This window comes from Choloepus didactylus, chromosome 18 (genome assembly GCF_015220235.1).
Source record: "Choloepus didactylus isolate mChoDid1 chromosome 18, mChoDid1.pri, whole genome shotgun sequence".
In the NCBI taxonomy this organism is placed as follows: Eukaryota; Metazoa; Chordata; class Mammalia; order Pilosa; family Megalonychidae; genus Choloepus; species Choloepus didactylus.
Genome location: NC_051324.1, coordinates 33,021,421 through 33,047,791, shown reverse-complemented (window position 1 = coordinate 33,047,791; position 26,371 = coordinate 33,021,421). Strand labels below are relative to the sequence as shown.

General features: G+C 45.3%; 1 pseudogene; it reads left to right on the top strand.

The window, feature by feature from the left end:
• Nucleotides 1–5,661: 5,661 nt before the first annotated feature.
• LOC119514722 lies at nucleotides 5,662–11,000 on the top strand (annotated as a pseudogene).
• Nucleotides 11,001–26,371: the final 15,371 nt, after the last annotated feature.

Genomic DNA, 26,371 nt, shown 5'->3' with positions numbered 1-26,371 from the left:
AGAGTGCAAGTGCATGAATGGCAGAGTGTGGGGGGATATGGGAAAGAGCCCTCGTGCTGGGTGGGTGAGTGAATGTGTATTGGGGCAGACAAGGGGCAGAGCAGGGCAGACGGACTTCTGTCTGCCCTGCCACTTCTCCCAGGACTCCCACTCCCTCCTCCCTCCTCTGTGGTACCAACAGCCTGCCCCACAAAGGATCTGTGGGAAGTTGGCAGCTGAGAACCCCTGACCAGACCCTGGCTGCCCCTGCACTGGGGGCAGGGACCCCTCCTGGCAGGAAGCGGGTGGCCACAGCTCCTTCCCAGTGGGCTGGTGTCCACAACGGCTGGATTCGTGGATGAGTGAGACAATGGGCACATATGGTCCCGAGTGCCGGGTCCGGCCCAGGGCCCCTTAGTCAGCGCTGTTAGGATTAAACCTAATGAACTGGAAGCAGTTAACAATGCTTCAGGCCCAGCAGAAGCCCAGGAGGTCTCCTCGGACCCCACCGGGGCAGCCTTTCACCACCGAGGTGTAATCCGCTTTGAAATCAAAGGTGGTACAAAGTATGAATTTAAATTTGACATTTACAGCTCCAGTGAGATGACGTATTCTGGAAAGGTCTCTTCTTAAGGGGGCTGGGGTGGAGGGAGAGGAGAGTGAAGCCATCTGCTCTGGGAGGAAGGCCCGGCTGGCGCAGTCCTGGCAACTTTCCAAACCCCACGCCCTGGGCCTGGGGAGGGGGCACTGAGGGCAGCTGGGAAGGAGAAGGAAGGGCAGCAGGGTACGTCCTCCCACCTTCAACTTGGAGGGTCTTCCTAGTGCAGGGCTTCCCTGACTCGAGGGCAGTCCCCAAGAGGACAGCTGAAGCAGGATTCTTTCTTATCAAAGAGGTTCATGGCCCTACTTTCTAAATAGGAAAGCTGAGACTCTAGACGCTAGTGTGTGTGGCATTCTGGACCTTTCCCCATTTGGCTCCTTCTGCCCTCCAGGCTCTTATCCTGCCCCACCCTTATACTTCCCAGCAGCCACAAGGGGCTCCCATGTTCTCCAGACATTTCTTGAGCTCTGCTGAGCTCTGGGCCAGGTGGAGGGTAAAAGAGGAGGTGTCTACTTTGTGCAAGTCGCCATGCTAGACTCCTTCAGCACAGCCTCTGCTGAGCCCCTTCTCCTCTAACTTCTCACCAAATGGCTTCCTAATCATAGTTCCAACCCAGGTCGGAGAGCGTCTCCTCTGGGCAGAATTCAGCATCTCTCCTCTGGGCTCCCAGAGAGCTCTGTTCGTGTCCCTGCCTTGAGCTCACCATGGTGTATGGTAAGTGTTGCTTTGGGTTCATTTTCGGAGGTCTTCTCCAAGAGCAGGAGTCGTGCCCCCGTCCCTGGGACCTCAGCGCTTCATCCCTCCCTGCTTCCCCACATCTCAATAACATTTGTTTGGGAGAAGGAATAGGAGCCACCTACTTTCTAACATTTATTGAACACTTATTATGTACCTGGCATTTGCTAAGCTCTTCCATTTGTATTATTTGTCTAAACTTCACAACAACCCCACAAGATAGATACTTTACCTCCTTTTTACAGAAAGATTATCTTCTACCTGCAGAAACCCCCAGTTGGGTGCAAGGAGGCCTGTTCCCCAGCCCTGCCCTCATATCTTTGATGTCCACCTCTAAGCCCCCCAAGCCTTCCCGTCTGTTTCCCACATAGCCCTCCCAGGCTCAGAATACCATGTTACCCCTCATCTGCCTTGCCCCCAAGTTGGATGGGGGCGGTGCTGAGGATCAGCAGGCCTGGAGGTGAGAAAATAGTGTCTGCTTCCTTACCCAAGTGCGGGCCTTGGGGCTTCCTGAGCAAGGATCAGTAAACTATCCACAAAGTAAGCAGGGTGGGGTCATTCTCCCCATGTTACAGATGAGGAAAGTGAGGCTCAGAGAAATTAAGCAGCTTGTTACACAGAGAGTGAGAGGAAGACTGGCCTCAGCGGCAGATCTTTTGCTCTCAAATCCAGAACTCTTTTTTTCCAACCAAGTTGGATCTTTAGATCCAAAGCCTGGTTTCCTCAACCTGTAGCTGACATTTTAGAATACAACCCCATGGCAGCATTATTCCCAGTAGCCAAAAAGTAGAAACAACCTGTGCCCATCCACAGATGAATGGAAAAACAAAATATGGTAGACCCATACTGTGGAATATTATTCATCCATAAAAAAAATGAGGTGGTGATACAAGTTACAACATGGTGAACCTTGAAGTGAAATAATCCAGTCACAAAAGGACAAATACCGTGTGATTCCACTTATATGAGTATCTAGAATAGGCAAATTCATAGAGACAGAAAGTTAACCCGGGGAGAGGAGGAAATAGGGAGCTGTTACTTAACGCATGCAGTGTTTCTGTTCGGGTTGATGAAAATGTTCTGGTAATAGTGGCGTTAATTATACAACATTGTGAATGTACTTAATGTCACTGAATTGTAAACTTAAAAATAGTTAAGATGGTAAATTTTATATTATGTATAGATTTACCATAGTATAAAAATGATTTACAAAAAACAGACAACCACATCCTTAAGTTGTTTTCCTCCAGCCCTTAATTCTATCATCCCTAAAATGGGAATAATAAAACCTACCTCCCAGAGCTGCTGTGGGAGGTAATAATGAATGAAAAGCATCTAGCACAATGCCTGGCACGTAGTAGGTGCTCCATAGATTGCTTTCCCTTCACTCTTTGGGCAGAATCCCCACCCACACCCCGCCCCTCACTGCCTTCTTGAGTGTCTGTTGTGGTAGGAAATGAGAATTTCTGGGCTGGGGGGTAGCTGACCGCGTTTGAAGTGACAGTGACAGATGGGTGCGGTGGCTCTCCCAGGCGCCCGGCCAGCCCCGTGGTCCATGTCCGCCAGTCCCCGGACATGTCCTCCCTCCTCCTGGCCCACGATGAGGTGTCATTTGCTGCCTGTCCCTTCTCGTCATCGATTTCCAAGTAGTTAATTAACGGGGCTTGTCAGTTGGGAAGATGAATTCTGTCCTCAGCTCTCGGGGCCTTTTGTTTTGGGATTGTAAATGTTATAGATCTCCCATGATGGAAGGCCATGGGGTCAGGGGGCTTCAGGCTGCCCAGCGGGGGTGGCAGGGGGGAGGGAAGCCTGTGGGCCTGACTGGGCTCTGCTGGCCTGGGACAGGCCCCTCATGGCCCCTTGCTGGCTTGGCTCCCTAGGAATGGGGTGGGATGGATAGGGGAGTTTTTCTGTCATCTGAAGCTTCATTCTGGGAGAAGCTGCCCTGTGCTAAATGGTATAGATTCAATCATGCCCAGGGTGGGGACTGGCTGGAAGGGGATACAGACCCTCCTTGGTCTGGTAGGGGAGACAGCGTTATCCTCAGGGAGTATCTAGTCTGATATGGGAGACACAGTATTACCCCTGGGGAGCAGCCAGTCTGATGAGGGAGACATAGCTCTGCCCCCGGAGAGCCTTCAATCTGATGAGGGAGACACAATCCCTGTCCCGGAAGAAGCTTCAGTCAGATGGGGGGCACATAGCTCTACCTTGGGCACCCCCCAATCTGAGGGAAAGACACAGACCCTGCCCTGGGGAAGTTTAGGCCTTGGGAAAAAAATTAAATATTTGCAGGCAAAAAGGCACTGATGGCTTGACTGAACTGAGTTTGGATCCTGTTTCCCTCTATCTGAGGCAAACCACTCACTGTGTGGGCGGACCTGCTCCCAGGGATCCAGGTTATCCTCCTGTCCTCCTGTCCTCCTCCTTCCCACATGAGCTCTCAGGGCAGGAAACAATTTCACCATCAGCAGAGCTGAATGCCAGGAGGGCAAAACAGATATCTAAGAAAGAGGGTTGACATAAAATGTAAAGGTACACATCTGCTTCCTGATGATCTGCACCATGGGTTTTGTCTTTTAAGAGGTGATTAGACGCCAAGTTTACAGACCACTGACAATAGCAGTGCAACAGCTACAAACATGGAGGAGACCAGAATGAGGGGGCAGGGGAAGGCAGGCTCCTAACCTGGGGGTGAGGGCTGCTCTGCTCCAGGCCCCCTGAAGACTGACTGAATAGAGGAGGGCCCAGGGAGGGCCCCCAGGAGACCCAGTTGGACAAACAGGATTGCTTCCATCTTGCTCTGTGACCTTGGGGAATTGTCTCCACATCTCTGGCCTCATCCATAACCCAAGGGGAGTAAAACAAAAGTGCCCCCCCTCCTAATGCTCAGAGGCAGGGTGGGGTGATGGGCCCCTGGGGTTTGAATCTGTCCCTGGGCACTTACCTTGGCCAAGAGGTTCAACCTTTTTGTGTTTCATTTTCTTTATCTGTAATAGTAGTACACATTTCTTAGGGTTGAAGTGATGATTAAACGAACTGTTATGGGTAAAGTGCTTAGAACAGGGTCTGGCTCAGTAAATGCAGTCATCATCATTATTATCTGTCTTCGAGATTACTCCAAAACGTGGGCCTTAGAAAACCCTGAAGGATAGCTCCGCTTGGCTCACAGAGGCTGCAGGCCCCCGGGCGCAGCTCCCCCAGACCTTGATATTGTCACCACCCACTTTTCTCTCTGATCCCTGGGGCTCTGCATAGGGGGCTTCCCCGATGCCTTCTTGCTGCCGGGGATGCTCAGAGGAGAGACATCCCCAACCTGGAGCACCCGGTAGCTCTCGGGCTCCCGGGTTTCTGCTGGAGCAGAGGGAAATGCAGCCGGGTTTGGGCAGCTGTGTGGGGTGAGGGTGGGGGTAAGAAGCCCCAGCTCCCCCCAGGGCATGTCAGGACTCCCAGACCCTGCTCTGGCGCTGAGACTGGCTTCAGTCTCAGGGTGACTGCGGAGGAAGCCAGGAGGAGTCCTACCGATGGTGGCTGGGGGGAGGTGGGTTACCGAGGGCCTGTGCCCGCAGGCAGAGGTGGGGAGGGGGCCTCTTGCCTCAGTGAGGCCCCTGGGGTGAGGGGGACACATGAACCACTGCTGCCCACCACCTTTACCTTGGAATGGGTCCAGGACAGCAGGCCCCACTCTCCATCCTCCTCCAGGATCGGTGTGTAGAGGGGGGATAACATAACGGGACTCAGGGGCAGGCAGTTGCTTAGCCAGATCAGTGAGTGGCTGTCCCAGGACGTGAGGTAGACTCCAGGAAGGGAGGGCCCCTGGCCCAGGCCCCGTTTCATAGATATGGAAACTGATGTCCTGAAATGGCCGGACACTTACCCAAGGGAACATGGGGAGTTACTGACCGAGTTGGGACTAGAATCCAGACCTCTGGACTCATAACCCAGTGCTCTTTCCTCATCACGACTGGGTAGAATGAGGTCCAGCCCAAGCTCCGGCTAGAAAATGAGCCTGAAAACCCCAACCCATTCCCTTTGGACACGCTGCAGCTTCCTTTTGGTGCATTCTGGGGTCCCCCCGGCTTTGAGTGAGTCAGTGAATAAATGAGTGAAAGAGAAAGAAGGACTGCTCCTGGGGCACTCTCCATTTCAGAGTCATCTCCCAATAGCCCCATTGCACAGATGGAAAAGTAAAGGCCAAAGGCAAGTGGCTGTGGAATGAGCTTCTATGGGATCTGATGCTTCCTGGCTATCCCCTCTCCCCTCAGGGGTCTTGGTGTAGGAAGGGAGACAGGGACCCCAGCAGAGGATGCCAGCTGGGAGGCAGAAGAGACGTGCCCTGGAGGCCCATGGTGGACGACTGGAGTCACTGCCCCATGTCTGGGGTGAGGACGTTCCCTCTGCCAGGCTGCAGGTGCCTGCTTCCTTCCTGCGGAGACGGTTCCTGAGGCTCCTACTTCTCCTTCTGTAAATCACAAGCTAAGGGGCCGGAATCAGGAGGGAGGAGGCAGGCGGGCTCTGCTTGGGGAAATTTACAGCTGTGATTTTCTCCTCCACATCGGGAGCTGAGGGGGCTGCAGTAACTCTGCTGTGGTTCCCTGTAAATATTATCCACGCCCCTAGCCTGACGTTCCATTTAACGCACTGGAGCCGAGGCGAGGCTAAGGCAGAGGATGGAGGGTAGACTTCAGCCAGAACTTTCCAGACTCTGGGCAGTCAGAGTACACAGAAACGGGTGAGTGATGGAGGCAGCAGTGCACAGAGGATGGGGAATCAACGGATGACCTAGGAGGTGCCGCTCACCCATTTAATGAATATTTAATAGTGCCTGGTATGTGCCGGCCTCTGTCTGTGCCAGGTGCTACTGAGCATGACAGGTGAGCCAAGGTGCGCAATGGACTTTAATGGAATGACCCCACAAACACACCCTCCGTGGGGTTGGCGAGCCTGCCTGCTGATTCCTTATGGCCCAAGGAGATCTGAGGGAGGAAGTTAACTGCCTTCCATCTGGGTCTACCTGAGGCTGGGGAGCCATCCTCCCATCCCATAATGACCTTCAATTGAGGGCTTGATTGCAGCTGCCTGCCCTGTGCCGGCTTCTCACGGTGACATCTTCATATGGCTGGGACCATCCGGTTTGCTGGCTGCTCCTCCCAGTGTCTTCCAACCAAGCTTTCTCTGGGTTGGAGATAGCCCTGCCCCTCTCCCTCCCACCTCTGACTTCCATAATGCCCAGGGTTCCAGGACAAAGACTCAGGAGCCGCTCTTAAGAAGTGGAGGGGAAGGGGCAGAATCACTTTTAATGGCCCTCAGAGCATAACTGAAGATGCCCAAAAGAGATCCCAGACCCAGAAGCAACCTGGTGAGGAAGAAAGAACACCATAGACATCAGAAGGCCTGATTCCTGGCTTGGCAACCTTCCTGCTCCGGAGCTTGGGCAAGTCCCTGAGCCTCGTTTCTTCATCTGTAAAACGGGGATAAAAACACCCACTGTACAACAGTGTTGTAGGAATGAAATAGGAAAATGCTTTGTAAGTTGAAAAGTGTACATGTGCAGGTGACATATGGGGACAAGAATAAGTAAAGTTTAATTGTCAAACTTGATCAAGCACCTATTCTGAGCCAGGCATTGCCTTCCCTAATCCCCACTGTAACCCAACGAGGCTGACGTTAGTATTTTCACATTGTGTAGAAAGGGAGCCTGGGTTCAGAGAAGTTAAGCAGTCTGCCACAATCTCCCGAGTACTGGCAGAGAGGGGACTGGGGCTCAGACATCTGCCTGCCAAGTCTTGATCTCTACTGGAGAGTGTCTGGACTGGTGCGTGGGCTACGGCATGGCCCTAACCCCACCCAGGGCCACGCCAGTCAAAGACTATGAGAAATTTCTTTGCAAAAGTGTACTACTTAGTGTCTGACCAGGTAAAGCATGGTATAAAATTCAAAAGGTACAAAAAGGTGAGAATGGAAAGTGACTCTCCCACCTGCACCCCTGCCCTCTGTTCCCAGTTCCTCTCCCTGGAAGCAACCATTATGGCTTGTTTATTAAATAGCCTTCCAAAGATAGCTTGTCTATGGATATTAGGCGTGTGTGTGTGTGTGTGTGTGTGTTTAGATAGATTGTGGGGGTGGGGGGTGGTGGATAGGCGTACACTAGATGCACCTTATTTCTAGGAAGCACTTTCTGACGGCCAGAGCTCCCATTACAGTGCATTTCACACAACAGCTGGGTGGCTGCCTGGGGTGTGGCAGAAGGGGCTCCAGTGCTCAGTGGGGCTGGATGGTACTTCTAGCCCGAATGACTCACTGATTCTTCTCTGCCCCCACATTTTGCAGAGGTGAAAATGAGGTATGGTGAGGAGAAGGGACGTGATCTAGATCCCACAGTGAGTTTGTAGAAGAGCCAGTAAAGACCAGACGGATGAAAATGACACTGGGGCCAAGCCCATGGGGAAATGCCGAATGGTCTGAGATGGGGGCAGGCTAGGGGAGGCCCAAGACATCCCAGGAGAAAGTCTTCCCTGCCTGGGGTCAAGCAAGGAGGGGGTGGCAGCATACACACTCCCGCAAGTCTCAAGTCTCAGGTTTGTTTGTAAAGTCTCAAGCAGGAATCTGCCCTCCTGATCCCAAAGCCTCAGGGTGCAGGGCTTCGAGCTGGCCCTGGGGGCAACTGGCGTCTTACCCCTTAAACCCGTGCCTCTGCCAATCATCAAGCCAGATAAGGGGCAGGTTGATCTCTGAACTTAGAGCCTTGGGAAGGGCTGATGGTGCTACTATTAGAGGATCCCATTCTTAGGAGGGGAAGCCTCTGAAAGAACTTCTCATCCACTATTTCCCAAACTTTAGTCATTTGTGTTCTACTTTCATAATGTTGGCCATTTCTGAGTTCCTACCGTATATATTTTTTGTCCCTGCCCCCCATATTTTAAAACTTAAAATAAAGAGCATACATCTCAGGTGTACAGCTTAATCAATTTTTACATGCATATTCACCCATATAATCCTCTCCCCATCACAATATAGAACATTTCCAAAGCCCCTCATGCCCCCTCTCAGTCAATAACCCCTCAAAGTAATGATACTTTAGTTTTGTCTGTTCTTTTTTTTTAAAGAGAAGTTGTAGGTTTATAGGGAAATCATGCAGAAAATACAGAGTTCCCATATACTGCTCCTCACATAGATTTCCCTATTATTAACAGTTGGCATTAGTGTGGTACTTTTACTACAATTGGTGAAGCAGTATTATAATATTATACTTTTAATGATAATCCATAGTTTACACTAAGGTTTACTGTGTGTTATACAGTCCTACGGTTTTAAAATTTTTTTATTCTGGTAACATGTAAACAACCTAAAATTTCCCATTTTAACTGCTTGCAAATATACAATTCACTGGTGTTAATGACACTCACAATGTTGTGCCACCGTCATCACCATCCAGTACCAAAATTTTTCCATCACCTCAAACAGAAATTCTGGGATTAACTCCCCATTCCTACCCCAATGCCAGCCCCTGGTAACCTGTATTCTAGTTTCTGACTCTATGAATTTGCACATGCTAATTATTTCATGTAAGTGATATCATAAAATATTTGTCCTTTTGTGCCTGGCTTATTTCACACAACATGATATATTCAAGGTTCACCCAGGTTTTAGCCTGCCTCAGAACTTCATTCCTTTTTATGGCTGAATAATATTCCATTGTATGCATATACCACATTTTGTTTATTCATCTCTTGTGGATACTTGGGTTGCTTCCATTGTGAATAATGCCCCTATGAATACTAGTATGCAAATATCTGATCAAGTCTCTGCTTTCATTTCTTTTGGTTATTGCTTTAGTCTGCCAGGCTACCAAAATGCAGATATCGTGAAATGGGTCAGTTTTAACAATGGGGATTTATTAACTTACAAGCTTACAGTTTTGAGACTGAGAAAAATGTTCACATCAAGGCATCATCAAGTAATGCTTTCTTCCCAAAGACCAGCTGCCAGTGATCCTGGACTCCTCTTTCACATAGCAAGGCCCTGGGTGGTGTCTGCTGGTCTCTCTCTTCTCTTCTGGATTTCATTGCTTTCAGTTTCTTGCTTTTGTGGCTTTCTCTGTGTGTGTCTGAATTTCATTCCCTTATAAAGGACTCCAGTAAGAGGATTAAAACCCACACTGAATAAGTTGGGTCACATCTTAACTTAAGATCCTACTCACCAAAAGATCCTACTTACAACGGGTCCACTCTCACAGGAATGGATTAACTTTGAGAACATGCTTTTCTGGGGTGCATACGGCTTCAAACCATCACAGGTATATACCTAGAAGTGGGTTTGCAGGGTCATATGGTAATTCTATACTTAACTTCCCCAGAAACCACCAAACTTTTCAACAGTGACTGTACCATTTTACATCCATATGAACAATGAATGGGTGTTCCTTTTTCTCCACATCCTCTCCAACACTTATTTTCCATTTTTTAAAAGCCATTCTAGTGCATGTGAAATGGTATCTTGTGGTGGTTTTGATTGGCATTTCTCTAACGGTGAATGATATTAAGCATCTTTTCATGTGTTAGTTGGCCATTTGTATATCTTCTTTGGAGAAATATCTATTCAAGACTTTTGCCCTTTTTAAAATTGGGTTGGTAGTTACTGAGTTGTAGGGTTTCTCTGTACATTTCTGGATACTAAACCCTTATCAGATATATGGTTTCCAAATATTTTCTCCCATTCTATAGGTTGTCTTTTCACTTACAAGATAGTCTTTTGACGCACAAAAGTTAATGATTTTGATGAAGTCCCATTTATCTATTTTTTCTTTTGTTGTTCATGCTTTTAGTGTGAAGTCAAAGATACAATTGCCTAACACAAGGTCCTGAAGATGTTTCCCTGTTTTCTTCTAGGAATTTTATAGTTTTGGTTCTTATGTTTAGGTCTTTGATCCATTTTGAGATAATTTTTAATAGAGTGTGAGGTAGGGGTCCACCTTCATTCTTTTGCATATGGATATCCAGTTTTCCCACCACCATTTGTTGGAAAGACTATTCTTTTTTTGTTGAGTAGACTTGGCACCCTTGTCAAATCAATTGGCCAAACACAGCTGCAAGACGGTGGCACGAACAGTGCTCAGGGTGTGTTGGCGTTTTGGACAGGGTTCAGGGAATTTTTCAGTAAACAGTTCTAAGAGCAGTACAGACAAAAATGATGGCTTTCTTCTCAGTAGCAGTAAGGAATGGGTACAGTTTTCAAGCCTTCACATTGATATATATTTCCAAGGATATGACTAAGCCTATAACAATTTCTGATGAACCAGGCACATTATATAAGCACCTGTAAGTTTTAGTGAAAGGCCATGATGAGGCTGTATTGAGGAGTTATGAATATTTTGTTGTGCTTGTTGCTAAAGAACTTGGTATCTCTATCAAAGTACACGAAGCTCCAAGGAAAATAGAGCAATTTACTCTTCTCAAATCAGTGCATATTTTCAAGAAGCACAGAATTCGGTACGAAATAAGAACACGTTACAGATGTTTAGAGTTAGAGCATCCAACTGGAAGTACAGCAGATATCTACCTGGAATATATTCAGTGAAACTTACCTGAAGGAGTTGCCATGGATGCTACAAAGACAAATAGAACATCTAGAACACATCAAGGAGTCAATCTGGGAAATGGTACCAGAAGAAAAAGAAGCAAGCTAGTCATAAAGGCACAAAGAGGCCATTTGTGCCTTGAGTTTGAAATGAGGGTGGACAAGATGTGCATGTTTAAATGGAGATTGTTCAGCTGAGTCCACCTAACTGCTCTGTTGAGTCCACATGCTATAATCATTAGAGAGCAGGGAATGTAATTTTAATGATAGACTAGACTACAGCAAAATAACTGTTCTTTTATACATGTCATTGTTTCAGATCTGATTTTAACAAGTATGACCAAACCATTTAACTACTATGAACCAAAAAAAAAAAGAAGAAAAAAATTTATATTTTGTTTTTAAAAAATCAATTGGCCAAGATGTGAGGGTTTATTTCTGAACTCTTACTTCAGTTCCATTGATCTTTATGTCTGTCCTTGTGCCAGTACCACACTGTTTTGATTAGGTAGCTTTGCAGTGAGTTTTGAAATCTGGAAGTGTGAGTCCTCCAGCTTCATTCTTCTTTCTGAAGATAATTTTGGCTATTTTGGGCCCCTTGCCCTTCCATATGAATTTGTCTTTTCCAGTTCTGCAAAGAAGGCTGTTGGAATTTTGATTGGGATTGAGTTGAATCTGTAAATTGTTTTGGGTAGAATTGATATCTTAGTGATATTTAGTCTTCTAATCCATGAACATGGAATGTTCTTCCATTTATTGACATCTTCTCTGCTTTTTTTCAGCAATGTTTTGCAGTTTTCTGTGTACAAGCTCTTTACATCCATGGTTAGATTTTTCCTAGATGTTTGATTCATTTAGTTGCTATTAAAAATGGATATTTTTCTATATCTCCTCTTCCAATTGGTCATTATTAGTGCATAGAAACACTACTGACATTTCTGTGTTGATCTTATATCATGAGACTTGGCTGAATTTGTTTATAAGCTCTAGTAGCTTTGTTGTAGATCTTTTCAGGATTTTCTGTGTACAGGCTCATATCATCTACAAATAGGGAAAGGTTTACTTTTCCCTTTCCAATTTGGATGCCTTTAATTTCTTTTTCTTGCCTAGTTGCACCAGTGAGAACTTTCAGAATAATGTTGAATAACAGTGGTAACAGTGGGCACCCTTGTCTTGTTTCTGATCTAAGAGAGAAAGCTTTCAGTTTTTCACAGTTGAGCATAATGTTAGCTGTGGGGTTTTCTAAAATGCCCTTTATCATGTTGAGGAAGTTTTCTTCTATTACTAGTTTACTGAATGTTTTTATCAAGATGGGTACTAGATTTTGTCAAGTGCCTTTTCTGTGTCAATTGAGATGATCGTGTTTTTTCCCCCTTCATTCTATTAATGTGAGGTGTTATATTAATCAGTTTTCTTGGGGTGAACCAACCTTGCATAGCTGGGATAAATCCCATTTGACATGGTGTATAATTCTTTCAATGTGTTGTTAGATTTGGCTTGCTAGTATTTTGTTGAGGAATTTTGCATCTTTATTTATAAGGGATATTAGCCTGTAATTTGCTTTTTGGGGGGTATTTTTTTCCAGCTTTGGTATTAGTGTTGTGTTGGCCTCAAGGAATGAGTTAGGAAGTATTCTCTCCTCTTCAATTTTTTGAAGAGTTTGAGTCTTGGCAAAATTCACCAGTGAAGCCAACTGATCCTAGGCTTTTCTTTGTTGGGAGGTTTTGATTACTGATTCAATCTCTTTACTTGTTATTGGACTGTTGAAATCTTCTACTTCTTGACTCAGTGGAGATAGTTTGTGGGTTTCTAGGAATTTGTCCATTTCATCTAGTTATCTAATTTGTTGGCATACAGTTGTTCATAGTATCCTCTTATAATCCTTTTTATTTCTTTGAGGGCCATAGTAATGACCCCCCCTTCATTTCTGATTTTAGTTATTTGCATCCTCTCTTTTGTTTCTTTGTCAGTCTAGCTAACATCTAACATTTATTGAGGTTTTCAAAGAAACAACTTTTGGTTTCATTGATTCTTACTATTGTTTTTTGTTTTCTATTTCATTTATCTCCAGTCTAATCCTTCTGCTTGCTTTGGGTTTAGTTTTCTCTTCTTTTCCTCTAGTTCCTTCTGGTGTGAGGTTAGGTCTCTGGTTTGCCATCTTTCTTCTTTTTTGATGCAAGCACTTAAACTATGAATTTCCCTCTCAGCACTGCCTTTGCTGCATCCCATAAGTTTTGGTATGCTGTGTTTTCATTTTCATTCACCTTGAGATATTTCCTAATTTCCCTTGTGATTTCTTCTTTGACCCACTGGTTGTTTAAGAGTGTGTTTTTTAATTTCTACATATTTTCCACATATTTGTGGATTTTCCAGTTCTTCCTCTGCTATTAATTTCTAGTTTCATTCTGTGTGGTGGAAGATTTATTGTATTATTTCAATATTTTAAATTTCTTTATGTATTTTTTAAAAACATTTAAATATTTATTAATTTAAATTTTTTAAAAATTATTGAGACTTGTGTGATCTAACGTATGGTTTATCCTGGAGAATGAGCCGTGTGCATGAGAGAAGAATGTGTATCCTGTTACTGCTGGATGAAGTATTCTATATATGTCTGTTAGGACTCTGGTTTATGGTATCATTCAAGTCTTCTATTTCCTTATTGATCTTCTGTCTAGATGTTCAGTTTTGTCTGGTTTTGAACTTCATATAAATTGACTCCTCTGGTAGGCCCCATTTTGTGTCTTGCTTCCTTCACTGAAAATCATATCTGTGAGCTCCAGCTGTGCTATTGGCTGAGGCAAGAGTTTGCCCTTTTAACATCTGCATACTAGTAAAACGTATGAACATACCCAAACATATCCATTCTCCTGTTAATAGACATTTGAGTTGTTTCCAGGTTGGGGCTCTTAAAAGTAGTGCTGCTGGACTGTAAAAACCTTGTGGCTCACACTTCCTTTCTTCAGTGTATGGACAGGTGAGTAGAAAATGGGGACAAATATTAGTTGAAGAACAGAGTGGGATGGAGGGGATGGAAAGATTTAGGTGTTCTTTTTTGATTTTATTTTTATTTTGGAGTAAGGAAAAGGTTCAAAAATTGATTCTGGTGATGAACACGTAAATGTATGATGGTGCTGTGAATAATTGATTGTATACTGTAGATGATGTAGTGTATGTGAATGTATCTCAATTAAACTATTTTTTTTAAAGTAAATGAACAATGGGGGGAGGAGGGGAATGGGATGTTTTGGATGTTCTTTTTTATTTTAATCTTAATTCTTTGGAGTAATGAAAATGTTCAAAGTTCGTGGTGATGAAAGCACAACTCTATGATGATACTGTGAATAACTGATTGTATACTTTGAATGATTGTATGTCATGTGATTATATCTCAATAAAATTGCATTAAAAAAAGTAATTACAACTGAAGAAAAAGTAGCGCTGCTACTTCTGGTGAATGTGTCTTCTGGTGAACACACACATTTCTGTTATGCGTACACTTGAGGAGAAATTGCTTGGTCATGGGATTTCCCTCTATATTGCTATTTACATAGAATATTTTTAACAGGCCCACTTTTATATAAAATTTTGTTATGCACATTGTAGAGAAGTACACAACTTATGAGTGAATAGCTATATGAATTTTCACAAAGTGAACACACCTGTGCAAACAGACCCCAGAACAAGAATCAAAACATTTCTAGAACCCCAGGAGCCTCACCTGCCCACTTCTGGTTTCAAACCCCTTCCACCTGTAACTGCTTTCCTACTCCTAACACCATACATCAATTTTGCATTTTTAGATACTCTTTGATATTTGGCTTCTTGCATTCAACATTGCTTGTGAGAGTCATTCATGTTGCATGTAGCAGTATTTTGTTATTTTTCATTGCTGTATAATATTTCATGGTATGAATATATCACAATTAATTTGCCCACACTTCTGTCAAGTGGCTATCACAAATAGTGCTGCTCTGAAGTCTGGTACATGTCTTTGGTGTACACATGTATGCATTTCTAGAATGGAACCACTCATCTCCAATAACATAAACTTGATAAATTTATTTTTAAATGAGACTTCATATCACAGCAGTAATAGGGAAATCAGGTTCATTTGCCATGAAAGAAGGTATCTGTTGTGGATAGAATCGTGTCCTTCCAAAAGACATGTTGCAGTCCTAATCCCGGTTATCTGTGAAAGTGACCTTATTTGGAAATAGGGTCTTTGGAGATGTGATCAAATTGAGATGAGGTCCTACTGGATTAGGGTGGGCCCTAAATACAATGACTGGTGTCCTTATAAGAATAGGAAAATTTGGACACACAGATAGAAGGAAAATGGCCATGTGAAGATGAGGCGGAGATTTGAGTGATGCAGCTAAAGCCAAGGAATGCCAAGAATTGCTAGGAAGAGGCAAGAAAGGATTCATCTCTAAAACCTTCAAAGAGAGTGTGGCCCCCTACACCTTGATTTTGGACTTCTAGCCTCCAAAATGGAAAGAATAAATGTCTATTGTTTTAAACCACATGGTTTGTGGTACTTTGTTTTGGCAGTTCTAGGAAATGAATACAGTAACCATAAAAATAAATAAAATGAAAAGTCCCATGGTTATTCCATTCTAGTCCTGCCACCTGCTCCTGAGCCCTGAACCTGAGGTTTAATCTCTCCTTGTTAAAAAGGTAACTAACAAGTGGTAGAGAGGGGTGAAAGCTGTATTGACACCAAACCAAGACTTTCTCCTGGTCAAAATCAGAAAGTTTGAAAAATAATAGACAGAGTAACTTTTCTCTGTATTATTTAATGCTGGTCAATGTGTCTTCTAAAATAATCTTTGGAAAGCACTGATATAATCCACCCCCCTGACTCTGCCTCTACCCACCTGGTCTACAATCTTTTGATCTTGCATCCTGGATGTGCACATCTTCAGTGACCAGGAAATCCGTTCCTCCTGACAGCCTGTCCCTCTAGAGATAGCTCTGGGAGGAAGGGCTTTATTACATGAAGCCAAACTCTCCTTTTAACTTCCCCACTGTTCTACCTCTTCCTCTTGAGGATCCCAGGATCAAATCTGATCCCTTTACCCCAAACGGTCATTAACCTCTCAGAGCCTCAGTTTCCTCATCTGAAAAATGGGGATAATAATATCCACCTCCCATGAAGTTTTTGAGGATGAAATGAGATACAGCAAATAAAGTTCTTTTGGCCATATCTGGTTCCCGAGGAGGCAGGAAGAAAGGAACCCTTTCTTTGATTCTACTGTGAGTTCTTCCATGGGAGGAGGTGGAGAGGAGTCAGTAAAGTTCTGTCCAGGGGTATTTAAGCATCACTGAGAGGGACCAGAAGCTGAAAGTTTGGGTAGCCCCACCATTAGACCACTGGGTCTGTGCCCTAATAGAACCTTAGAGAGAATCTGACCTAACTTCTTCATTTCATAGCTTGAGGATCTGGAGAGCAGAGAGGACAAGAGATTTGTTCAAAGTCACACAATGAGAGGCCGAAAAAAAGCCTTTAGGGTAGACGGGGGTTCTCAGTGCTGCAAAGAGGGGAGAACACTGGACTTGGAGTCCTAGCTCTAGCTTGCAGTTCCAGATATGTGTATACCTTACTGTGTTTTTGAGAGGCAAGTGTTTTTCCCTCTCTGGACCTCAATTTCCTAACTTACAAAATGAGGAATTGACCAAAATGGTTTTTGAGGCTCCTTTTGGTTCCAAAATTCTATGATCATGGAGATAGTTCTTGAGCTTTAAGAAAGGGTGGGATCAACTCATCCAAGAGACAAGGGCATTCTAGGCAGGAGAAACAGCACGAAGTTTGGGGAGATAACTGAATAATTTGGGGAAATGAGATCCCAGGGCATTTTAAGTATACAGGAAAGCACTTAGCATGGTGTCTAACTCAATAAATTCCCTTCCCTTTCCCTGACAAAAACTTACTATTTCTACATCTCTACCTTGTCCATTAAATGGAGGATAATGTTTATAATGGACAGCATTGGTTGAACCAAAGCCTGTTCTCTTCTTCCAAAATAGTAAAGTCATAGTTTGGCACATGATTGCCCAGCTAGGGACTGGTTTTCCCAGCCCCCTGGTAGCTTGATATGACCATGCGATGAAGTCCCCACTAAAGGAATAGGATTGAAAGCGATGTGCGCCATTTAAATACTTCCTTAAAACACTACTTAAAAGGATGGAAAGGACTTGTATGCATAAAACTACAAATCATTGTAATTAAAATTAAAGAAGATGTAAATAAATGGAAAGATACTATGTTCATGTATTGGAAATTTTAATATTGTTAAGATGCCAGTATTACCCAAAGTAACTTACAGATTCAATGCAATCCAAAACAAAATTCCAACAGCCTTCTTTGCAGAAATGGAAAAGCCAATCATCACATTCATATGGAAAGGGAAGGGATCCCAAAAACCATCTTGAAAAAGAACAAAGTTGGAGGACTCACACTTCCTGATTTTAAAATTTATTACTAAACTACAGTAATCAAAATAGTGTGGTACTGGCACAAGGCCAGTCATATAGATCAATGGAATCAAACTGAGAGTTCAGAAATAAACCCACACATCTATGGTCAATTGACTTTTGAGGTGGGTACCATGTTCACTCAATGGAAAAAGAATAGTCTCTTCAACAAATAGTTCTGGGGAAAATGGATATCCATGTGCAAAAGAATGAAAGTGAACCTCTCCCTCACACCATACACAAAAATTAACTCAAAATGGATTAACGATGTAAATAGGAGGGCTAAAACCGTAAAGTGCTTGGAAGAAAAACACAGAGAAAATCTTCAGGACATTGTATTAGGCAATGGATTCTTAGATATGACACCAAAAGCTTGAGCAACAAAATAAAACATAGGTTAATTGGACTTTATCAAAATTAAAAATATTTGTGCATCAAAAGAAATTATCAAGAAAGTGAAAAGGCAGCCTAGACAATGGGAGAAAATATTTGGTAACCATATATCTGATAAGGGGGTGTTTAATATCCAGAATATAAAGAGAAACCTTACAACTCAACAACAAACAACCTAATTTAAAAATGGGCAAAAGACTTGAATAGATATCTCTCCAAAGAAGATATACAAATGGCCCAAAGCACATGAAAAGATGCTCATATCATTAGCCATTAGGAAAATGCCAATCAAAACCACCATGAGATGCCATTTCACACCCACTAGAATATGGCTATTATCAAAGAAAGATGGAAAATAAGAAGTATTGGAGATGATATGGAGAAATAGGAACCCTTGTACATTGTTGGTGGGAATGTAAAATGGTGCAGCCATTTTGGAAGTTTGATTGTTCCTCAAAATGTTAAACATACAATTACCATGTGACCCAGCAATTCCACTTCTGGGTATACACCCCAAAGAATTGAAAACAGGGACTTGAACAGATATTTGTACACCAATGTTCATAGGAGCATATTCATAATATCCAAAAGGGGGAAGCAACCCAAGTGTCCATCAGTGGATGAATGGATAAATAAAATGTGGTATATATAATGGAATATTATTCAGCCATAAAAAGGAATTAAGTTCTGATACATGCTACAGTGTACATGGGTAACCTTGAAGATATCATGTTGAGTGAAATAAGCCAGACACAAAATGACAGTTATTTTATGGTTCCATTTATATGAAATAACTAGAATATGCAAAGATATAAAGACAGAAAGTAGAATACAGGTTGCCAGGGCTGGTGGGGAAGGGAAATGAGGAGTTAATGCATAATGGGTACAAAATGTGTGTTTGAGGTACTGGGAAGTGTCAGTAATGAATGGTAGTGATGGTCACACAACTTCGTGAATGTGATTAATGACACTGAGTTGTAGCCTGGGAGTGACTGAAATGGGAAATTTTATGTTGTATATATGTTAACCACAATTTTTTTTAAAAAAGAGAGAGACTAAAATACAGAGACAATGACAATTACATATAATATATGATCCTGAAGAAAATATCTCACATTATTGGGACAATAGAAAAAAATCTGAATATACACCATATGCTCTATATCAATGGTAAATTTCTTGAACTTGTTAATTGTGCATAATGTGGGTACATAAGTGAATATCTTTCTTCTTAGGAAATATATTTGGAAGTATTAAATGATAAAGGAGTACGAAGTATGCAAGATACTCTCAAATGTTTAGGAAATAGATGATAGATTAGATAGATTGAATAGATTAGATAAATAGATAGCATTATATAATAAATGTGGCAAAATGTTAAAAGTTGGTAAATCTGAGTATCCGGGTAGGTGGTATATTAGAGTTCTCTGTAGTTTGTGTTATGTTTGCAACTTTCCTGTAAGTTTGAAATTATTTCAAAATAAAATGTTAAAAAACTACAACACTGCTCATCTACTACTCCCACTTTTGCTCCTTCCTGGAGATGTCACATGGACATGCTTGTGATCCTGTGACTGTGCAGACAAAACCACCACCAAAGGTTGTTGGAGAAACCCCACAAAGGGAGCCTGGCTCTTGTATGACTATGTGGAGCAGAGCAGCCCTCTGCCCACCTTCTGTCTTTAGGCCAGTGGACTCTTTGTCACAGTATCTCAGCTTTTTACCATAACTGACACAATGTCTAGGTGATTAGAGACAGAGGGAAAACCAGGTGACTCCTCAGTGCTGAATTCTGAGGATTTCTGGGGGATAGATTGCTGCTCCTCTCGTAAGGAGTGCCTCCGTTAGCCCCTCTCCCTAGGTGATGGCTATCAGTCCTTTAAAATAGAAGGACCCTATCAACAAAACAAAACAAAACAAAACAAAAAAGAGGAAAGAAAGGAGGGAGGAAAAGGGAAGGGAAGGAAAACAAGCCAAAGAAGAAATCCTAGGGTCACAGAGCTGTCAGAGGCTTTAGAGGTGGTCTTCTCCTCCAGCCCTCCCTGCCCCTCCCCCCATCATCCCATTTTACAGAGGTGGAAATCGAGTCTGAGGGAGGTACAGCCGTGGTGCAGCGTGTTTGAGAGGTTAAGGACAAGCGGGTGAAGGCTCGCGGGTTGCTGGCCATGGTCCTGAAACAACTCACACTCCAAGTCATAAGTATTTCTCCTACACTGGATACTGGTGATTCCTATTCTCTTCCAGGAATAATGAACCAAGAGAGAGTCAAGGGGCAGAGGGGGTGCCAGCAAATGGGAAGGGCATATAGACACAAGCTCTAGAGAGGCATAGCTGTGATGCTGTGACAGATCGTCAGGGAGAAGAGGAGAGACTTTTGTTTTGACATTGTTTTCAAATAACTGCAGTTACCTGGAAAGAAATCAACCACCAACTCTAGCCTAGATATAAAATGACTGAAGTTGGGTAAGAAATGTGTGTCTCAAGTGATGCAAAACTGTGCATGTGTCAACAGGAGTAAACTAATTCCGAGGGGCATGCAGAACACAAACGGGAGGGGTGGCAGCGTTGACCGTCATTATTCTTTGTTTTTCTTTTCTGGCCTATTGAAAAATTTGCGGTTTCTACACTGTCTCAGAGCAATCAAAACTGTGATTACATTTCACAATTTTGACAGCTAATTTCATGTACTTTAAGTAGTTCCATCCCATTTTAGACAAATTGAACAATTTACTTTTCCCTGGGAAATTGAGGAAGGACTACACACAACTCCACTTCCCGCTAAACCTTTGTAGAGAGAGTAGGCCATACAGCTGGCATTTTTTAAAAAACACCTCTGTACATGTATTATGAATAAGAAATTATTTATTCATAATGACCCAGGGAGGTAGATCAGATGAGGAAATGGAGTGTCAGAGGCAGAGGTATCTGGTCCAAGTCACCAGCTGGTAAATGCAGGGTTAGAATTTGAATCAGGTCTTCTGACTCCAAAGCTTACACTCTCAGTCCTTGGCTAGTCTGACCCTTGAAATCTTGACAACGGCAGAGCCAGACCCATGCTTCCTGATTCTCAGAGTAGAACCCTTTGCTATCTGCCGTCTCCTTGTAGGTACATCACAGAACTGAGGAGCATTTGCTGAAAGGAGATGCCATGGTAAAGAGTCCTGCAGATCTGCTCTGCAATCTAGGCACAGAGCTGGATTTGGAGGGGAGTCCATGGGGAGGGGAAGGCAGGCTCCTGCTGAGACCCCAGTCCCCTTCATGCCCCAGGGAACTCTGGCTGGAGAGGAAGATCCAATTTCCAGGCCTGGTTGAAACCGGAGCTGTGTGACCCCCTCCTCCCTACCTCTTGTGTCCCTCCTTCATGTGTGCTGATGTGGAATAGGCCGAGGGCACAACGGGAAGCATTGTTTCTGCCCCCACCTTGTGTGACCCAGCTCCCAGCGGAGCATGGAGGAGTTTGTGTAACTTTCTTAGGGGTTAAAAGCAGGTCAGCACAGGGCTGAGCCCAGGCTACTCTCCCAGCAAAGGGAGCCTCGGGCTAAGCCAGGCGGCCCCGTGGGAACAGCAGCACATACCTACTGCCCATGCCCTGAGACAGGAGGGCAGCCCCCCCGCCCCCCAGCCCCCTTCTCCCAGCCTGGGTGTTGGGCACAAGAGCAGAGCACAGAAGCCAGAACCGAAGGCCACCTGGAGCTCAGTGCCCACGTTCAATAGAAGGGCAGACTCAGGCCCAGAGAGGAGAGGGGACAACATGAATCATGCATCTTATTGTGTGCCATTCATTCAACAGATGCTTGTGGAATGTTAAGTGAAGATGTTGTCCGAGCAGGTTTTTCACTGGGGTTGGCATTCCTGTACCCTTAACAGACAGTAGAGGAAAAGGGCTCAGAGAGGGCCTGAGACCTATCCAAGGTCACACAGCTAGTTCCAGGTAGGTCTGCTGACTGCCAGCCCCAGACTTTCTCCTGTACATGCATGCAACGTATGTACAGCACAAGAAAGTCAGATGGAGGAGGGGGTCCTAAGAAGTCATCTATCCATTCCTTTGTCTCCTGGCAAGTGATGTGACACAGTCAGTTCCACTGAACAATTTATTTGGTGCCTACTCTGGGCAAAGCACTTAAATGATTCTCTCCTTCTGGGAAGATTTCCAGGAACCAGCAAGCTTCTGTGTTGGAAGTTAGTCCTGATAAAAATCTTTCCTCCTTTAATTCAAACCATTTTCCTATTTGTCATATACAAGATGTGAAAGTAACTTGTGTTTCAAACAAAGTTATCCCCATCACAGGATGTGTGAAGACTGGGATAGGATCATAAATGTGGGAGTGATAGAGTGTGTTCACTTGCTGGCACCTGGTTAAGAATCAGCTCAACAGAAATTGTGAGATGAGTGAAAATGTATATAAAATTCAACAGTTAAGTGGTATTTCAAGGGTTTATAGAGGATGTTCATGTACACACTCTCTTTCAGTCCACAAAGCAATCCTGGAAGGCAGGTATTTTATCCCTGCTCCACAGATGAGAAAAATGGAGGCTGGGAGAGAAAAAGTGGGTTGCCCAGGACCAGAGTTCATGAGTGGTAGAGCTGGGACTCGAGCCCAGGCCTCCCGACTGGGCCAGTGCTCCTTCCACGATGCCATGTTATTCAGGTTGATACATGTGATACTAGTGGGTCAGTATAGTGTACTGAAGGCAGCAGGTGTGTTCTCTGGCATTTTTGCAGGGAAGGAAGGGCAATGCTCAGTTGGGCGGGAGATCCAGTTTCTTCTGCCCCTGCAACGGGGGTCCTTCGTGGAGGTGGAGGAGGGACCTCCATCCGGCCGCATGTGTTGGGAGGGAAGGTGAGTTCATGGCTTGGGTTAATGATCCCTGCAGCCCACATCAGTGGGTGGTGGGAACAGGTGGCCAAGGCCGAGCTGATCATCCAGGGAAAGGGGCTGGCCGAGTTGGGAAGGACAGCCTGGAGGGGTGGGGTGGTGCATGGGCTGCAGTCCAGGCATCTGTTTTGCAGGTAAAGACAACTTTTACATAGTCACTCTGCCCCTAGGAAGACAGATTTGGGTATCTTATCCCACTGTGCCCACCTTAGTTCAGGCCCTCATCAACACTCACCCGGACCATTACAACTGCCTCCCAACTGCCCCCTTGCCCTCAATCTCGCCTGGCCCCAGACCTTTTCCTCACTGCTGGCCAAGCTGGGTTTGTGCAGCACAAACCCAATCATGTCACTTCTCTATTGAGAATCCTTCAACCCTCCCACCCCCCAACTGCAGAGCCTGAACTCCCATGCAGGCCCTCATCATTGGGTCCCAACTTACCCTTCTAAACTTGACCACAAAACTCCCCTTTATACACCTGGTGCCCTCACAAGGTGCCTTTGTCCTTGCCATCCCCTCTTGCTGGCATGCCCTCCCCTTCAATCTCTGGAATGGATCTTTCCCCCTTTTCAACTTGCAACTCAGTTTTTCTCTTGTGATATTTACCCCTTTCTTACTTTGTATTTCTGTGCATTTTATTTCCCACCCTGGTCCATGAGCTCTGGAGGATATGCCTCATTTAGTCCCCTCTGGCCCCAGCATTAGCCTACAGGGGAATGGGAAAGGGCTTGGGAAAGGAAGAAGAGAGCTCAAAGCCCAGGCTCCAGAGCCAGACTATGTCTGGACTCAAATTCTGGCTCTGCCGCTTACTAGCTGTATGATCTTGGGCAAGTTGCTTAACATTTGTGCCTCAGTTTCCTCATCTGTCAAATGGGGATAATGATAGTAGCTGCCTCATGGGGTTCTTTGAGGATTAAATGAAGTAACAGGTATAACATATTCCAAACAGTACCTGGCCCATATTAAGTATTCAATAAATGTTAGGTATAATTTATAATTTAGTTGCATGAGTGGGTTAGATGAGATTTTATTGTCAAATGAGACTTTCAGAAGGACAGTGAGAACTAATGATTATTGAGCACTTACTATGCACCAGGCAGGGCGCTAAGCCTTTCCATGTGCCTTTCCTCATTCTGTCTGCTTAAGGATGCTGGGAGGTAAGCAGCATTGCCATTTGTTTTATGAAGAATCTGAGGTCCAGAGCAGTTAAATGATCTCCCTGTGGACACACAGATAGGAACAGTAGAGCTGAAGTTGCACCCAGATCTGTGTAATTCCATGCCATGTTCTGTTTGCTCAACCCTGTGACTGGTGAATGCAGAGGGAGATCCCTGTGGAGTGGTCCCTGGAAGGGGGCACTCATTCCAGTCTTCCACCAAAACTGGGCACTGTTCCCGGCCTCTCCAAGACCCAGCCCTCCAGGGACAGTGGAGGTGGTGCTGAGGTCGGGGTGGGGTCCTAGGGGCTGGTGACCTTTCCTGAGTCCCTGCAGATCCTCCCTCCTCTATTTCCCTCTCCTCTAGCAGCTGAGACAGGACTGCTGCTTGGCTCCAGGCAAAGTCCAGATGTCACACATCAGGCCCCGGCTCCCAGGAGGCCACGGGATGATGGGCAAGGTGCCCCTCCAGGGAGCTGTCTCAGAGGTGCCCTGGTGCCAGCTTACCTGGCCCCAGCTGGGGGATGGAAAGCTTGAGGGCTCTGGAACCTACCACCTGTGCTGGACTCCTGGATCTGACACCCCTCAGCCAGTCCTGGGCAAGCTACATAAGGGCAAAGACTCAGTTTCCTCATATGCAAAATTGGGAGAATATTCCCTTTTCCCCAGGGTTGCCATGAGTGGTAAGATGGTGGGTTTAAAGCACTGATGCCTGGCACTTAGTAGGTGCTCAGTAAACATATGTTTCCTCTCTCCCCCAGGAGCTCCCTAAGGACAGTCCTCTGAGGACCTTGTGCTTTTGAAAAGGATGTCTGTCTGGAAGTGTCCCTCACCCCTCTGCCCAGGAAGACAGAAGCTGCCTGGGAGCCTGTACTGGACACCTCTGTACAAGGCCCTGGCAACTTTGGCCTCCCCCAGACCCAGACTCTTCTAGGGGTGGGGTGGTGGGAGGACTCGGTGCTGCCCCCAGCCCAGGGGCTCATCCTTCCATACTCCAGACACTGGCTGCTGGGACTGGAGGTGTCTGGGAAGCTGATCTGGTCAAGGAGGAAGGTGAAATGTAGAACCTGGCCCTGCCCAAACCACTTTCCTATCCCCATGGGGGGCCATTTACCCCCTGCAGACACCATGAGCCCCAGGGCCAGGGCTTTGGGGCCCATCTTGCCCTGGGCTGGCTAGGGGAAGAGGTACGCCAGGCCCATACTGCCTTGTGCCCTAGATCTAGAGGTGGGCTTCTGTCTTGCCTTTTGGCCAAATCCCTGGCGGCCCCACTGTGAATCCCAGGAACTGCCCACATCCTTACCTCTGTTGGGTCTAGGAATCTCCACCTTCTACCCCACTACAGTCCTCACAGAGGCCTGTCCTGGACCCCAGGTAGCTGCTGGGGCCGGTTTCTCTGGCAGCCCCAGGGGCGGACCCAATTCTGCCCCTCCTGGGCTAGACTCCTTTGTTGGATCAGCCATATCCACACTTTACAGATGGAGAACCTGACGCTCAGAGAGGCTAAACAACAGGCCACTGAGCTCAGATGTGCCAGGACCCGAGCCCAAATCTATCCAGTGCCAAGGCCTATGCTTTCCTCCACCCCCACCCCAGTACCTCCTGGATGCTGGCCCTGAGAGAAAACACTTGACAAAGAAGCATCCTCCCCATCTAATTAGGTGGCTTTCGAAATGGCCTTGTTCCTCCTTGCCTAGAATGAACTTCCTATGATGCCTGAGAGGTGGAAAGAAGAGGCAATAAATTTCCTAGGTGGAGGCAGAGAGACTCTGAAGGCCACACTGTGGGAATTGGCCACTAAAGCTGAATAATAACTACAGGGGTGGGTTGCCCTGGACTGGCCTCACTCTAACCAAAATCCTATGGTGAGCATGGCAGACCCTGGGAGAGAGGAGGCAGCCTGAATAGAAGTGCAGGAAGACAGATTAGAGGACACTCCTCTGGCCTTAACTTGTGGGGGTTTACTGTGTTCCTTCAGATCTCTGTGATGACCATTCAGTACACCATGTGTGTCCATTAGGACTCTCTTGGTTGCAGGTGACAGCAAATCCTCCTCAGATTGGTGTCACCAAAAAGGAGGAATTTATTGATTCACATGATGGATTAGTTCAGTTGTGGGGCTGGCTTCTGGTGCAGTTTGATTCAGGGCTCAGACAGCATCACCAGGACCCATCTTGTAGTTTGGTTGCCCATGGTTATCTCCACTCCTTTTCCAAACCAATGGAAAAGGGAAAGTTTCTTTTCCCCAGAGGCCTTACATTTCATTGGTTCTGATTGATTTAATGCCCAGCCCTGAACCAATCACTGCGGCTGGAGGTTAGGGTGGTGGACATAAAGATTGAATTAATCCAGAGCCCATCCCTGGAGCTGTGGGTGGTACAGCCACCAAACCACTTGGAAGAATGGGGAAAGAATGTCCCAAAGGAAATTTGGGCTTCTGTTTTGAGAAGAATGGGCAGTGAGTGCTGGGCAGCCGATGGCAATATTCCCTACACTGTTCAACCCAGCAAAGAGAACTCCAGCCCCACCTCAAACAGCCTAGCCTTCGTTCTGAATCCCCCCCTCTCCGCTCCTCTC